This window comes from Pongo abelii, chromosome 4 (genome assembly GCF_028885655.2).
Source record: "Pongo abelii isolate AG06213 chromosome 4, NHGRI_mPonAbe1-v2.0_pri, whole genome shotgun sequence".
NCBI classification, from domain to species: Eukaryota; Metazoa; Chordata; class Mammalia; order Primates; family Hominidae; genus Pongo; species Pongo abelii.
Genome location: NC_071989.2, coordinates 12,649,234 through 12,667,479, shown reverse-complemented (window position 1 = coordinate 12,667,479; position 18,246 = coordinate 12,649,234).

The following is an 18,246-nucleotide window of genomic DNA, read 5'->3' as shown; positions in this document are numbered from 1 at the left end:
CAAATCATGAGTGAACTCCCATTCACAATTGCTTCAAAGAGAATAAAATACTTAGGAATCCAACTTACAAGGGATGTGAAGGACCTCTTCAAGGAGAACCACAAACCACTGCTCAAGGAAATAAAAGAGGATACAAACAAATGGAAGAACATTCCATGCTCATGGGTAGGAAGAATCAATACCGTGAAAATGGCCATACTGCCCAAGGTAATTTATAGATTCAATGCCATCCCCATCAAGCTACCAATGACTTTCTTCACAGAATTGGAAAAAACTACTTTAAAGTTCATATGGAACCAAAAAAGAGCCCGCATCGCCAAGTCAATCCTAAGCCAAAAGAACAAAGCTGGAGGCATCACACTACCTGACTTCAAACTATACTACAAGGCTACAGTAACCAAAACAGCATGGTACTGGTACCAAAACAGAGATATAGATCAATAGAACAGAACAGAGCCCTCAGAAATAACGCCGCATATCTACAACTATCTGATCTTTGACAAACCTGAGGAAAACAAGCAATGGGGAAAGGATTCCCTATTTAATAAGTGGTGCTGGGAAAACTAGCTAGCCATATATAGAAAGCTGAAACTGGATCCCTTCCTTACACCTTATACAAAAATCAATTCAAGATGGATTAAAGACTTAAATGTTAGACCTAAAACCATAAAAACCCTAGAAGAAAACCTAGGCATTACCATTCAGGACATAGACATGGGCAAGGACTTCATATCGAAAACACCAAAAGCAATGGCAACAAAAGCCAAAATTGACAAATGGGATCTAATTAAACTAAAGAGCTTCTGCACAGCTAAAGAAACTACCATCAGAGTGAACAGGCAACCTACAAAATGGGAGAAAATTTTTGCAACCTACTGATCTGACAAAGGGCTAATATCCAGAATCTACAATGAACTCAAACAAATTTACAAGAAAAAAACAAACAACCCCATCAAAAAGTGGGCAAAGGACATGAACAGACACTTCTCAAAAGAAGACATTTATGCAGCCAAAAGACACATGAGAAAACGCTCATCATCACTGGCCATCAGAGAAATGCAAATCAAAACCACAATGAGATACCATCTCACACCAGTTAGAATGGCAATCATTAAAAAGTCAGGAAACAACAGGTGCTGGAGAGGATGTGGAGAAATAGGAACACTTTGACACTGTTGGTGGGACTGTAAACTAGTTCAACCATTGTGGAAGTCAGTGTGGCGATTCCTCAGGGATCTAGAACTAGAAATACCATTTGACTCAGCCATCCCATTACTTGGTATATACCCAAAGGACTATAAATCATGTTACTATAAAGACACATGCATGTGTATGTTTATTGCGGCACTATTCACAATAGCAAAGACTTGGAACCAATCCAAATGTCCAACAATGATAGACTGGATTAAGAAAATGTGGCACATATACACCATGGAATACTATGCAGCCATAAAAAATGATGAGTTCCATGTCCTTTGTAGGGACATGGATGAAACTGGAAACCATCATTCTCAGCAAACTATGGCAAGGGCAAAAAACCAAACACCGCATGTTCTCACTCATAGGTGGGAATTGAACAATGAGAACACATGGACACAGGAAGGGGAACATCACACTTTGGGGACTGTTGTGGGGTGGGGGGCGGGGGGAGCGATAGCATTAGGAGATATACCTAATGCTAAATGAGGAGTTAATGGGTGCAGCATACCAGCATGGCACATGTATACATATGTAACTAACCTGCACATTGTGCACATGTACCCTAAAACTTAAAGTATAATAATAATAATAAATAAATAAATAAATAAAATAAAATAAAGAAAAACATGTATTTTTATATGTATCCATTTAGAATTATAAAATACTAAGTATATTTTAAAATAACAATAGAATATGTTTCCCTTTAATGCCCTTTTCAGCTTCACTCTAATGTCACAAATAGGTGATAGCTTTTTGTCACTGTTTCCTCTTTTGGACTTGCATTTTTCGATTTCCAGTGACCTCGACCATCGCTGTTAGCTTTAGTCGCAGCAGTAGAATGGTTTGAGTTTCTTCAAATTGATTTGATCAATTTGAAAAATATGAACAACTACTTCTATAAGATATAAAACTGATGGCTGAGGCTCAGTAAATTCTCAAGATTCTAAAAATTTAAGGCCATAAATTTTTCTATTCTTCTTAAGAAACACTTTTAAAACAATCCTTGATATGGAAACAGGAGCAAACTCCTTTCATCATTTTTTTTTTTTTTTTTGGCAGAGAACTTCAAATCTGATGGTGTACATGTTATTTACTTGTTCTATCAATTTAAGGGAAATTTCTGAAATAGTACACATGACTTGTCAAGCTATAAGGACTTTCTTTTTCTTCCAAAGATTATTCATAATTGCCAAGTATGAGGAAATGAATCTCATAAAAAATACTTGTGTATCAGTGTCATTTGCAATGGGAACTGTTTTGCAATAAGTAAAGCCCAAAGAAAAGGGGGCTACAGTGCTTGATATTTTACGTTCCCCAAATTCTAAAAATAGAAAGGGCATTGTGATGGCTAATATTGAGTGTCAGCTAGATTGAATGGAAGGATGCAAAGTATTGCTCTTGGAAGTGTCTGTGAGGGTGTTGCCAAAGGAGATTAACATTTGAGTCAGTGGAGTGGGAAAGGCAGACCCACCCTCAATCTGGGTGGGCACCATCTAATCAGCTGCCAGCACAGCCAGAATAAAAGCAGGCAGAAGAACATGAAAGGACTAGACAGGTTTAGTCTTCTGGCCTACATCTTTCTCCTGTGCTGGCTGCTTCCTGCCCTCGAGCATGGGACTCCAAGTTCTTCAGCTTTGGGACTCGGACTGGCTTCCTTACTCCTCAGCTTGCAGACAGCCTATTGTGGGACCTCAAATTTAATCATGTGAGTCAATGTTCCTTAATAAACTCCTCTTTATATTTGTCTATCCTATTAGTTTTATCCCTTTAGAGAACCCTGACAAATACGGGCATCTTTATATGCTTATTTCCAATAAATCATGTGAGTATTATTAATCCCAAATTTCTGCTATGTGTTCATACACAAATCCATGTCATCATGACCTGTGACGCTGTTTATTTAATCATTTATTTATTTATATTGACACACTGTAATTGTACATATTTATGTGATACAATTTGAGGAAACATTTATGTTGATCATATCTGTGATGAGCAAATCAGAGTAGTCAGTAAATTCATCACTGCATTCATTTATTATTTATTTCTGGTAAGAACATTTAAAAGCCTCTTTTCTGGCTACTTTATAATACTCATACCTTGCTGCTAAACATCATCACATTACTGTGCAGTAGAACACCAGATCTTGTTCATTCTATCTAATTGTAACTTTGCACCCAATGACCACCACTATTCTGCTATCCACTTCTATAATACCAACTCTTTTGAGTTTTAGATTCCAAACAATGAATGAGATCCTGCAGTATTTGTGTTTCTATGTCTGGCTTTTCACTTAATATAACATTTTCCAAATACATCTGTGTTGTCACAAATTATAGGATTTCATTTTTTATGGCTAAATAGTATACCGTTGTGTATACATATACATAGTGTACACATACACATTGTGTGTGTGTGTGTACACACTATATATATATAAAGAAATGAGACATATATATATACACACACACACACACACACATGCACACCACATGTTCTTTATTCATTTATCTGTTGTAAGACACTTGGGCTATTGAAAATAGTGCTGCAATAGACATGGGAGTGCAGATAACTCATCGATATAGTAATTTTGTTTCATTAAATATATATCTGCTGGTGAGATCGCTAGATCAAATTATAGTTCTATCTTTAATGACTTAAGGAAGCTTCATACGGTTTTCCATAGTGGCTGTACTAATTTAAGACGTCACTGACAGTGTTTAAATGTTACCTTTTTTCCACATCCTCACCAACACTTGTTTTCTTTTGTCATATTGATAATAGCCATTCAAAAAAGAGTTCAGTGGTATCTTATTGTGGTTTTGATTTGCATTTCCCTGGTGACTAGTGATGTTAAATATTTATTCATGTGCCTGTTGGCCACTGTATGTCTTCTGAGAAATGTCTCTTAAGGTATTTTGCTCATTTTTAAAATCAGGTTATTTGTGTTTTATGCTGCTGAGTTGCTTGAGTTTCTTACATATTCTGGATATTAACCCTTTGCCAGATGTATGGTTTTGAATGTTTTCTCCCATTCTGAAGGTTGTTTCTTCAATGTGTTGTTTCTTTTGCTATGCAAAAGCTTTTTAGTTTGATGTAATTCTATTTGTCTATTTTTGCTTTTGTTGCTTATGCTTTTGAGGTCTTATTTTAAAAACACTAACCCAGCCCAATGTCATAAAGCATTTCACCTATGTTTACTTATGGCAGTTTCATAGTTTCAGGTTTTACATTTAAGTCTGTAATCCATTTTGAATTTATTTTTGTATATGGTGAGAGGTAGAGGTCTAGTCTTATTCTTATGCATGTAGATATCCAATTTCCGTAACAACATTTATTGAAAAGACTGTCTTTTCCTCATTGAGTTTTCTTGATACCTTTGTCAAATATCAGATGGCTGTTTGTGTATGAATGTACTTCCAAACTCTCTATTCTGTTCTATTCTGTTCTATCTCATTCTATTCATTGGTCTATGTGTCTGTTTTTATGCCAGTATCATGCTTCTTTTATTACCATAACTGAATTTTAAGATTTTTTCCTATTTCTAAAAGAATGTCATTGGTATTATAATAGGATTTGCATTAAATTTGAAGATTAGTAATATGGTAATTTTAACAATATTAATTCTTCCAATCCATGCAAATGGGCTATCTTTTCATTTATTTATTCCTTCAATTTTTTTTTGCTAATATTTTATGGGTTTTAGTGTAGATCTCTTTCATCTACTTGGTCGTGTTTATTCATAGGTATCTTGTTTTATTTTGTGGCTATTGGATATAGAATTTTTTATTTTTTCAGATAGTTCACTATGAGGATATAAAAATGCTACTATAGTCAATGATAATTTAATTGTACAGTTTAAAAGTAACTAAAAATAGTATAATTAGATTATTTGTAACACAAAGGATAAATTCTTGGGGACATAGATGCCCTATTTTCCATGATGTGATTACAATGCATTGCATGCTTATATCAAATCATCTCATGTACACCACAAATGTATACACCTACTATGTATACACAAAAATTAAAAATAGTTGTTTTTAATGCTACTAATTTGTGTATGCTGATTTTGTGTTCTGCTTCTTTACTGAATTTCTCTATTAGTTATAACAGTTCTTTTGGGGAACTGTTCTTTAGAGTTGTCTGTATGTGCAATCATGTCACTGCAAACAGAAACATTGTGACTTCCTCCTATCCAGTTTGGATGCCTTTTATTTCTTTCTCTTGTCCAGTTTTTCTGGCTAAGACTTCCAGCACTGTGTTGAATAAAAATGGCAAAAATGAGAATACGTGTCTTGTTCCTGATGTTAGAGTAAATTCAGCTTTTCCTCATTTCGTGTGATGTTAGCTGTGGTTCTGTCATACATGGTCTTTATTATATTGAGGTACATTCTTTCTATAACTAATTTTTTCAGAGGAATGTTGAATTTTGTCAAATACTTTTCCTGTATCTATTGAAGTGACGATTTGTTTGACTTTTATTGTTAATGTAGTATATCATGTTTATTAATTTGCACATGTTGAACTATGCTTACATCTCAGGGATGAATTTCACTTGATCATAATGAATGATCTTTGTAATGTGCTGTTTTATTTGGTTTGCTAGTATATTGTTGAGATGTTTTGTATCTAGGTTTATCAGAAACATTGGCCAGTAGTTTCCTTTTTTTGTTGTGTTCTTGTCTGATTTTGAAATAAAGGTAATGCTGGCTTCATAAAATTGGTTTGAAAATATCTCCTTCTCTTCAATTTTCTGAAATAGTTTGAATGGTATTAGGTTTTCCTTAAATGTATGATAGAAGGCAGGAGTGAAATAATCAGATCCTAGGCTCTTTTTTTTGTTTTTCTAAAAGAATACTTTTTATTACTGATTCAATTTTCTCACTTGTTATATTACTCTGGTCAGATTTTGTTTCTTCATAATTTAATCTTGGTAGGTTGTATGTGTCCAGGAATTTATCTGTTTTTTCTGTGTTCTCAAATTTGTTGATATAGAGTTGTTTAAAATAGTCTCATGATCCTTTCTATTTCTATGATATCAGTTTAATGATTCCTTTTTCTTCTCTGATTTTATTTGTGTGGGACTTTTCATTTTCACTTAGCCTGGCTAAAGGTTTGTTAATTTTGCTTATCTTTCCAAAAGACCAACCCTTTGTTTTATTGATCTTTTGAATTGTTTTAGTATTTACATTACTCATTTCTTCTGTAAGCTGCATTATTTCCCTTTTTCTAAGAATTTGGGGTTCAGTTTTTTCCTTGAGGTGCATGATTACGTTATTTATGAAATGGCTTTCTGCTTTATTGATGTAGGCATATATTATTATGAACTTCCCTCCTAGAAATGCTTTTGCTGTGTCCCATAGGTTTTGGTATGGTATGTTTCCATTTTCATTTGTCTCAAAAGTTTTTTAAATTTCCCTTTTAATTTTTCATTGATTCATTGCTTATTTAAGAACATTTTTCATTTCCTTGTATTCATAAGCTTTCCAAAATTCTCTTATTGTTGATTTCTAGTTTTATACCATTGTGGTCTGAAAAGACATTTAATATGATCTCTGTTTTCTTAAATTAGTTAAGACTTGTGTTGTGGCCTAACATATGATGTATCCTGGAGAATGTTCCATGTGTAGTCAGGGAGAATGTGTATTCTGCTGCTGTTGGATGGATTGTTCTCTAAATGTCTGCTAGGTCCTTCTGGTCTAAGGTTTAGTTCAAATTCAATGGTTTATTTGTTGATTTTCTGTATAGGTGACCTGACCTTTGTTGAAAGAGGAGCATTGATTGCAATTTATCTCTTCCTTTATATCAAATATATGCTTTATCTATTTGAGTTTTCCAGGGCTGGATGCATATATTTTTACAATTTTCTCTCTTTTTATACTGTTTGAATTATAGTCTATTTTATCAAAGTATGGCTACTCCTGCTTGCTTGTGGTTTCCATCTGTATGGAATATATTTTTCATCCTTTCATTTTCACTCTACATTTTTTTTAACAATGGAGTATGTCTCCTGTAGACAGAATTTGGTTGAGTCTTGTTTTTTAAATATCTGCAGTAAATTTGTATCCTTTAATTGGAGAATTAAATGCATTTACAAAGTTATTGATATGTGAGTATCTACTCCTGCCATTTGGTTAATTGTTGGGAATGTTGTATTGGCTTTGATTCTAGGTAGATGAGGTAATGTGGTTTCCATACAGATGCTTTAGCTGTAATCCGGATCTGCAATGTCTGCAATTGTTTTGGTGGCATAAGCTGTGGAAGTTTATGATGGCAATGGTGCAGATTTTCTAGGGGAAGGGCACCAGGTTGTTTTTCAGGCCAGGCGCATGTGGGTGCAGCAAGCCAGCAGCTTGTGTGGCAGGTTCTCCAAAAAGGTGGTGCTGCTGTTAGGCTGGATGTTGGACTGAGTGTGAGTATGCATACCAGGTGGGTAAAGAGGGTATGGTGGCCACCTCTGGGCTTGCTGTCCTTCAAGCGGCTGGCACATGCTGAGCGGGAGGTCACACACGACTTCTCCATTGTGCAGACCCACCTATTTTCCTGGTAAATCAGGTTCTTCATGGATTCAGATTTGGGATTTTGGTCCTCGTTTCATGTCTAGGCTCTAGGCAGCCAGGGTATTGGTGCTGCAGGCACCTGCATGAATGTATTGGGCTGACAGTGGGGTCTCAGAGATAGAGGGCGTCAGTGGGTACTGGCTCCCAGGGCAAAATCTACTTCAGTTGGCACTGGGCCATAGCAGCTTATGTTGGAGGGGTGAGGTGGGTGTGTCAAGGGAGTTACTGCTCTCTGGCAAAACAACTGGCAAACTCCCAGGAACTGTCCATGTTGAATTCAAGACCTGTGAGAACTGGGGGATACTATGTAGCAATAACTTCTGACATCTACTGGGTGATGGGGATCTCATAGGGCTGCCAGCTCACCTTTATCCTGTAAGATGTCTCCCCTGGCTCTGAGCTGATCCTGTTGGGGAAAACAATGTGGCAGAGGCAGGATGCCTTGCTCCCCTCTGTATAGTGCTATCCTGGGCTTACAACCTCCACAAACTTTTCTGTTTTCCTGGTCCTCTCCAGCATACATCTTCAGTCACTCCAGTCAAATTATAGTGTTTATTTGTTGATTTGGTCCCCTTTTATCGGGGGACAAATGCCAAACAATTCTCGTGGCTGTCTTTACACTCTTCATGGTAATTTTTTGAACACAATGACAATTCCTCTAAATGTATTAACAAAATGTATTCATCCAACAATTATTTGCTGTGGAAAAAAGGTTTTTACTAAATTCAAGAATATGAATTAGCTACCATCAATTCATTAAACAAACATTCATTTGGCATTTTAAAAATATGTGCTATGCATCTGTGACTATGTAAGGAAATGAAAATGCAGGACTTAAGGTGTAAAGTACTGTCAAGGAAGTTACCGCCTAATGAGACATGCAATTTAATACAGAGCCAGAAATGTGAATTTTGCTGTTTGACCAGAATTTTAAGTACATCCTTATTTTCGAAAGATAGGTACGAAAATCTTCATTGAAAATGGGAGACATTTGATTTAAACATTGATAACTGACATTTGAATTGAGATTCTATTTTCCATAATATAACATACATAAAATTTTCAATGTTAGAAGGATAGACTGAGGCATGGTGTGAATAGAGAAAGAACTGATGATTTCATTCAAACATGTGCAAAAGGGCTGATACATATCAACTTCAGCTGGGCAGGGTAAAGGAGGAGTGAACAGTGGCTTTATATGACATGAACATAGGAACAATAGATATATTGTGTCCATCATTATTTCTTATGTGTAATTTTTATTAGTAGGACAGCTTCTCTCTCTTCACACCCTGTCACATCCCAACCATTAAGCTTTAGATAAAGTGGAGAGGCCACAGAGTAGCAAGTAAGGAAAAAAACCTCTTCTGAACCACTACATTATGGGATGTAAAGGAAGACTGGTAGAAATGTGTGTTCCAATCTCCCTGCTCCAGAGCTCCATAACTGTAGTCAAGTATTTGCTGAATTATGTGGGTAAAAGGAATGGCAAATTCAAAATAAATTTTAGGCCAGGCACGGTGGCTCACGCCTGTAATCCCAGCACTTTGGGAGGCCTAGGAGGGTGGATCACGAGGTCAGGAGATCGAGACTATCCTGGCTAACACGGTGAAACCCCATCTCTGCTAAAAATAAAAAAATTAGCCGGGCATGGTGGCGGGCTCCTGTAGTCCCAGCTATTCGGGAGGCTGAGGTAGAAGAATGACGTGAACCCGGGAGGCAGAGCTTGCAGTGAGCCAAGATCGCACCACCGCACCCCAGCCTGGGCAACAGAGTGAGACTCTGTCTCAAAAAAATAACAATAAAATAAATAAAATAAAATAAATAAAATAAAATAATAAAATATAAAAAATTTTATTCTCTCCCTTTTGGAAGTATGGATGATGGGCACTGGGTGGCAAGAATGTCACAGAGGCTGCAGTGAGGTCAGCCTAGGCTACTGTCACACAGCAGATGTGCCTCAGAGAAACATATGGTACCAAGAGGCCACCAACTCCAGGAGTGAGTCCACAGGTGACCAATTGACTGTAAGTCAGAGGATGAGAGGAAGTGCACATGCAAGGACCAACATAGACCCCAGAGCCCCATCACACCAAGAACAAGTACGTACCATCATAATTTATCTATTAGCCATGATTAGCCATGATGAAGAGAAGTTAGGAAAAACCTGAAAGAATAAGCAATTTAGTAAAAAGACTGAGTTAAACATAAACATTCAGAACAAAACATATGTAATGCTACTTTCGGACACTGCACCAAGATCTTTACACAAACAATTAACAGTTTTAAAAATCATAAAATTCCGGGTAATAGTAATTATTCTCTTGTCTGTTTTAAAGTGAGGTGATAGATATGTTAATTAATTTGATTTAATTATTCCACACTGTTTACATATATCAAAACATCACACAGTACTCCATTCGTATATGCAAATTTTATCTGTCAAAAATAATGTATTAGTCCGTTCTCACATTGCTATAATGAACTACCTGAGACTGGGTCATTTATAAAGAAAAGAGGTTTAATTGGCTCATGGCTCCACAAGAAGCATGGCTGGGGAGATCTTAGGAAACTTACAGTCATGGCAGAAGGCAAAGAGGAAAGTGGTACTTCTTACAGGGCTGGAGCAAGAGGAAGAGGGAGAAGCAGGAGATGCTACACACTTTTAAGCAACGAGATCTCAAGTCACTCACTATCACAAGAACAGCAAGGGGGATGTTCACTCCCCGTGATCCAAACACCTCCCATCAGGCCCCTCCTCCAACTATGGGTATTAGAACTCAACATGAGATTTGGGCATGGCCACAAATCCAAACCATATTAAATAGCAATTAAAATAGTTTTTACGGAAAATATACAGGAAGGAAAAGCTATAGCACACTGCTCACTGATTGCCTCGGTAAATGGGTAAATGTGAGTTTCCTCCTTTAAAAAAAAGGAGGTGGCTTCCATGTGGTGGTAAGCTTGTAGGCATACAAAATGCAAAAGTGAATGAGGCTTGGGAGCCCCTCTGCCTGCATTTCAGAGGATGTAGGGGAAAGTCTGGGTGCTCAGGCAGAAGCCTGCGGCAAGGGCAGGACCCTAACAGAGAACCTCTACTAGGGCAGTGAAGAGGAAAAATGTGGAATTGGAGTCCCCGTGCACAGCCCCACCATGGCTTTGCCTAGTGGAGCTGTGAGAAGGAGGCCACTGGCCTCCTGATAGATTCACTGGCAGCTTGCATCTTGCACCTAGACAAGCTGTAAGCACTCAACAGCCTGTGAGAGCAGTCATTGATGCTGAACCCTGCAAAGACACAGGGGTGGAGCTGCCATAGCCTTGAGAGTCCACCCCTAGTGACAGTGTACACTGGATGTGGGACATGGAGCCAAAGGAAATTATTTTGGAGCTTTAAGATTTAATGACTGCCTGTTGGATTTTGAATTTGCATGGGACCTGTAGTACCTTTTGTTTGGCTGATTTCTTTTTTTTGGAATGAGACTATTTATCCAATGTTGTATCCCCATTGCATCTTGGAAGTAAGTAACTTGTTTTTCTTTTTACAGGTTCCTAGGTGGAAGGGACTTGTCTTTTCCCAGATGAGCCTTTTAACTTCTGAGTTAATGTTGGAAAGAGTTGGAATTTGGGAGACTATTGGGAAGGCATAATTGTATTTTGCAACGTGAGAAAGACAGGAGATTTGGGAGGGGCCAGGAGCAGAATGATGTAGTTTAGGTATTTATCCCTACCCAAATCTCATGTTGAATTATAATCCCCAGTGTTGGAGGTGGAGCCTGGTGGAAGGTTTTGAATCACGGGAGCAGATGGCTTGGGCGATCTTCTTAGTGATAAGTAGGTTATCTGAGTTCTCACAAGATCTGATCATTTAAAAGTATGTGATCCCTCTCTCCACCACTTTCTTTCCCTCTCTCTCTCTTGTTTCCGCTTTTGCCATGTGGTGCACAAGTTCCTGCTTCACCTTCTGCCTTGTGTAAAAACTCCCAGAGCCTCACTGAGAAGCATATACAAGCATTCTACTTCCTGTACAGGCTGCAGAACTGTCAGCTAATTAAACCTCTTTTCTTATAAATTACCTAGTCTCAGGTATCTCTTTACAGCAATGCAAGGATGGCTTAATTTAGAGATCTACCCTCTTCAAAAATGTTTACATGCACAATACCATATTAACTGTAGGCACTATGTTGTACAGCCTCTCTCTAGAACTTCTCCATCCTGTATAATGCTAACTTCATACCCACTGAACAACAATTCCCTATTTCCCCCTCTCCCCAGATCCTGGCATACATCATTCTATTTCCTACTTCTACAGGTTTCATTATTTTTAATACCTCCTATAAGTGGAATCATGCAGTATTCATCTGTTACTAACTTGGTGTACGTAACACAATTAGTTTTACAGGTCTATCCATATTGTACTACATGGTAGGATTTCCTATTATTAAAGGCTGAATAATAGTCCATGTATTTCTATACATTTATGTAAATGTATTTACATACATTTTCTTCACCCATTAATCTGTCAATGGACATTGGGGTTGTTTTCATATTTCGGATATTATGAATAATGCTGCAATGAACATGAGAGTGAAGATGTTTCTTTGAAATTATGATTTCATTTTTTTATATACACCCTGAAATGAGATTGTTGGATTATATGGTAGTTCTATTTTTAATATTTTGAGAGGCCTCCATACTGTTTTCCACATCAGTTGCACCATTTTAAATGAAGTGGAAGAACTTTCTTGACTTCAGATATGTATTTGTGTGTGTATGTGTACACACATACATGAGACATACCTGCACACATATACACGAGACATACATGCACATACTTACAGGAGACATAAACAATATTTGGTATATGATGTTTTGGAAATGTTTCTAGTAAGTCATCTTATGAATTAGATGTCTACTGCAAACACATGGAGATACGGTGATTTAAAGATCTTAAGACTTTTATTTAATTCCTCTGATAAAGTTTGGCATGACAGTGTTCTTATTTCTACTGGGGGTGCTAGAATTAGGCTCTTCCATCCACAGTTTAGAGCTTTGTTTCTCTCATAACTAAAAGAACAAATGTATGTGTTGTGCATTAGGCATAAAAAATAAAGTCTATGGGCTGGGCATGGTGGCTCATGTCTGTAATCCCAGCACTTTGGGAGGCAGAGGTGGGCGGATCATGAGGTCAGGAGATCGAGACCATCCTGGCTAACACGATGAAACTCCGTCTCTACTAAAAATACAAAAAATTAGCCAGGCGTGGTGGCGGGCGCCTGTAGTCCCAGCTACTTGGGAGGCTGAGGCAGGAGAATGGCGTGAACCCAGGAGGTGGAGCTTGCAGTGAGCTGAGATCACGCCACTGCACTCCAGCCAGGGCGACAGAGCGAGACTCCATCTCAAAAAAAAAAAAAAAAAGTCTGTGGTCATAAAATAATTCCAAAAGGGTATAAAAAATTGAAACTTGCAGGGATTTTGTCAAGTGACTTTATCACTTTCATTTTCTAAAAAAAAAAACAAAAAACAAAAAAAACAACAACAAAAAACTCTTTTTTTATCCTTAGACTACTTTCATTCATTAATGGTATTTGCTTACTAATAATTATTTTTTAAACATTTTTTAATTAGAAGAGTTTAAAGAAAAACTTGGCATCAATTTCTCCATGATTCTGTTCATATTTTTTACGGATTTCTTCCTAATTTATTTTCTTGTTTACTTTTGCAATTGCAGTCATACCTTTTGTACAATATAGGCAACATTATACAATGCATATTTTCCAACATTATTAAAACACCTCACTGTGTATAATATCTGTTCATGTTTCTATGTTAAAAGTTGACTAAAAATTGGTACATTATGGGATGTTGTATCATTTCAATAATTCATTATGACTGAAAATATTGCAATGAATATTGTTTTTTAATATATATTTGGCTACATTTTAATCACTTTTTAGGACAGATTGCCAAATTGAGGGAGAGATTAATTGTTCATTGATTCATTCAACATGTATTTACAAAACAGTTTGTGCCACAGATTGTTCCTGGAACCTGCAGTAATGAAAACACACACACACACACACACACACGCATACATCTATATTCATGAATATTAAGGTGGGGAAGACAGTCAAAAAGCAAATCAACAAATATGTAAAAATATACGTCAAATATGGGAACAGACTTTATATGGGGGAGCTCTTTAATATTTGGTGGTTAAGGAAACTATTTCTAATATTAGCTTCATGTATGAATCAGGTGAGCAATCCATAGGGCAAATAAATTTAGACAGAAGAAAGAAGAATAGTTAAAGATCTACAAGTATTTGTGCTAGGCCTCTTCAAGGAGACAGAGGTCAGGCAGGTTGATGCAAAGTGAGTGATGAGGACAGTGAAAGGAGACAATGTAAAATAGAAAAAGAATAGATAATGGGAACAGACCACTTAGGACCTTATACCCATCACTTTTTGATGACTGAGGCAAAGAGTACCATTTTCACATTCACCTCCTCCCACTTTAACAAGTAGTAAGTATTGCCAAGTTATAATCTCGGTTAATTTGTATGGTTAACATTTTATCTGTTATTTTAGCGAGTATTTTAATTATACATTTTCTGATTTTTAAGCATGTATATTTCCCCTCTGGAACTGGAATTTAATATTCCTCCTATCTAATTATATGACAACTGTCCATATTAAAGGTACCAAACATAAGGTTATGTTATTTGCTGAAAACATATTTACAGCCTCTTTGTCTTTGTATTACGCATATGGTATCCAGTGCCTGTGTTTTTCATAGTTAAATAATTATTTCTAATTGCTATTTTAATCTCTAATGTTAGGTTTAGAAAGTATTTTCAAAACTATCTAAGAAATTACATATTGGTTCACACGTAGGGAAATCTAATTTTAGTCTAATTTAATAAAGTTGCTTAAAGTACTTGTTTTCAGGCTTAAACTTGATATGTAAAGATTAACTGAGTTAACTACGCCATCACACTGATTGACTTCCTTCGAAATCCCTCTCTTATCCTTAATGCTGTGGAACAGGTATTCTTAAAATTCAACTGCCTACAAAATCCATGCTGATGACTTGAATAAATAAGGTAGGTTGGATATGAGATAGCAGAGAGAGTGAGTCCTGTGGGAAGCTCAGATTGCATAAATAGGTTAGGCTTAGCACATATAGTTTGCTAGAACCTATTGAAACAAACATGATGATGAGAGTGACATTAGAGTGGCTAGAAAAAAACGGTTGTTTGTTTCAGTAAAGCTGCTTAATGCAGATATTTATTGGCCAGAATTTCGTGGAGTAGATAGCTCCTACCTTCAGATATTTTTTGATTGACTTAGATGGTGCTACATCTATATCTGTTTTTCTTCTGAAACAGAATTTGAAGAGATACAATATCACTGCCTCAGTAAAATAATATTATTAATTAAGCAGTTTTTCATTCCAATCCAATTTTTTAACTTAAACACGTGGCACATTAACGGAATAATCAATTCAGTGAAATGAGTTCCACCTCAGTTTTTTTCCTCTGGAGTGTTTGTATCCAAATTATTTGACCTTCACAACAAGTAAAAATGGGTAAAATGAAATGTTCCCCTCACACCCTATTACCTAAAAGGCAAATGAAAAATCTCTCTCCTAATCCTATTACTAAGATCTTTTATTCTGGCATAATTATTAGGTATTTTTGGTAAGGTATTTCTAGATATTTATATGTAAGTGTATATAAATATTTACAGGTATTTATATATAATCTGTTAGTGTATGAATATAAAATGTATATGTATATATGATATATATGTAAACATTATATATGTAGTTTCACATTGGTAATCATTTAGATAAGCTTTAGTGTTTTGTATTTCAGACAATGCTGTTATAAGTAACCCTGTATGCAGATGAATCATTTTTCAAGAGCACTAACATATCAGTGTGCTAAATTCTGAGGAGCAGAATTTAAGAGTATGTACATTTAGAATTTTGATAGAATTCACCACTTTGTTTCCCTTGAGAGTTTTACATATTTACATCCCCCTCAGCATTTTATGACAACTTGCACCTCTTTACACCTTTGCAGTCATAGTGTATTATAAATATTCTGAAATCTTTGTCACTAGACACGTTTATTTTGAGATTTTTTTTAAGTGCAATTTGTAGTTTCTTTCTTTGAACTGTGTGTTCATATCTTTGACCATTTTTTTTCCACTGGGCAAATGGTTCTTTCATTATTGATTGGTAAGAACTCTGTATATATTAGGAAGGTTTGCTTTTTGCCTGCTATGTTTTACAAGTATCGTACCCCTATTGACTTTTTATTTTGTTTATGGTACTTTTGCTATGTTCTACCAGCCAGTTAGAGAGATATATTAAATTCTCCCACTATTGTGGATTTGCTTATTTCTACTTTCTACATTATTTTTAATGTATATATTATTGACAGCATGCATTTTTAGGATCAGCTCTTTTTATTATAAAAACATTTCATTTCCTACAATGCTTTATTTTATTTTATTTTGCTTGTAGTCTACTACTACACTAATACTACACTAATTTCTGAAAGGAATATAGCTACAGAAACTTCCTTTAAGTTAGTGTTTTAGGAAATACATTCTTTACCCTTTTTCTTTCAACCATTCTGTACCCTCATGTGTGCCACCAAGTAAAAACATTTTAGTATATTTACATGAATTTAATCATTGCTATATCTGGGTTTCTATCATAAAGCTATTTGTTTTCTATTTGACCCACTGCTTTTATGTGGGTCTTTTTTTTTAAGATTTACTTATCTTCCCTTGATTTTTTTCATTTTTCATTATTCTCCTTTGCCCATCCACTCACTTGCTAATTATACATTCATAATTGCTTTCATATTATTTTTAGTGAAAACCCCAATGATTACAACATTGTAGACTGTTCTAGAAGTGAACACTTTTGGCCAGACGTGGTGGCTCACACCTGTAATCCCACCACTTTGGGAGGCCGAGGTGGGTGGATCACCTGTGCTCGGGAGTTCCAGACCAGCCTAACCAACATGGTGAAACCCCTTCTCTACTAAAAATACAAAAAATAAAAATAAAAAATAGCCAAGCGTGGTGGCAAGCACCTGTAATCCCAGCTACTTGGGAAGCTGAAGCAGGAAAATTGCTTGAACCCAGGAGGCGGAGGTTGCAGCGAGCCGAGATCTCACCATTGTACTCCAGCCTGGGGAACAGAGTGAGACTCCATTCAAACAAATAAAATAAGATATGACAAGATAAGATAAGATATAAAATAAAATAAAATAACACTTTTATGGACTGTAACTTCTACTAATTTTTGAATGTTGCCAGAACTTTAGAACACTTTAGCTCCAATTCCTCATATCCACTGTTTTGCTTTTTGGTTTTCAGAATGTTTTATATTTTGATATTTTATAAACCCAAAGCATTATTATTATAATTGTGCATCATTTGTGTTTATTTGCTTTTCCACATCCACATTTTTAAATTGTCCAGTTCCCTTCATTTCTTCCAATATTTTAATTGGTCTGGGATAATTTTTCTTCTGCTTGATAAAATTACCTTTAGTAATTTACTTAGTACAGGTTATCTGGCAACAAATTTTCTCATATTTGCTTGCCTGAAAACATCATGCTTACATATTAATTTTTAAAGTGAAGCTTATTGGTGTGTAATTTACATATAATAAAAGCACCCATTTACAAAGTACTGTTAAATGAATTTTGCCAAAGTTACACATCCATGTAACCATACCAGTACACACACACACACACACACACACGGAAATATAACTTTTATTTTAATTTTAACAATATATCCTTTTGAAGTACAGATATTTCATCCCCTGACATTTCAAATTTCAAATTTTGATGAAGTCCATTTGACTGTTTTTTAAAGATATATTTATTTTTATGCTCTATCAGGTCTATTGTGAAGATTTTATCTTGTTCTAGAGATTTTAGAGTTTTAGGATTTGTGTTACTAAATGATTCATGCTCCATTTTTAATTATTTATGGTATGATATACAGACTGAGGCTCATTTTTTTTAATGTGGTTATCCAAATTCACTAGAACCATTTGTGGATAAGATGAGGCTTTCCCCTACTGAGTTAACTCGGCATCTTTGTTGAAAGTCAACATGTACACATTTGTGGGTCTATGTCTATATCCTCTATTTTGTTTCACTGATCTGTACGTATCCTTTGGCTGGTATTACACTTTCTTGATTGCTATATTTATATTTATATGCCATATTTGTGTTATATTTAAACTTGCAATAATGTAGTGTATGTCATCTAAATTTATTTGTTCTTAAGTTTTAAGGATTCCTTTAGATAATTCTAGATATTTTACATTTTAATATAACTTGGAAACATCTTATTAATTTAAGAGAAACTTAAGAGAATTTGTTTAGAATTTTATTCTATCTCTAGATTACTTTCCAGGTAATTGACATCTTAATGAATACTGTCTC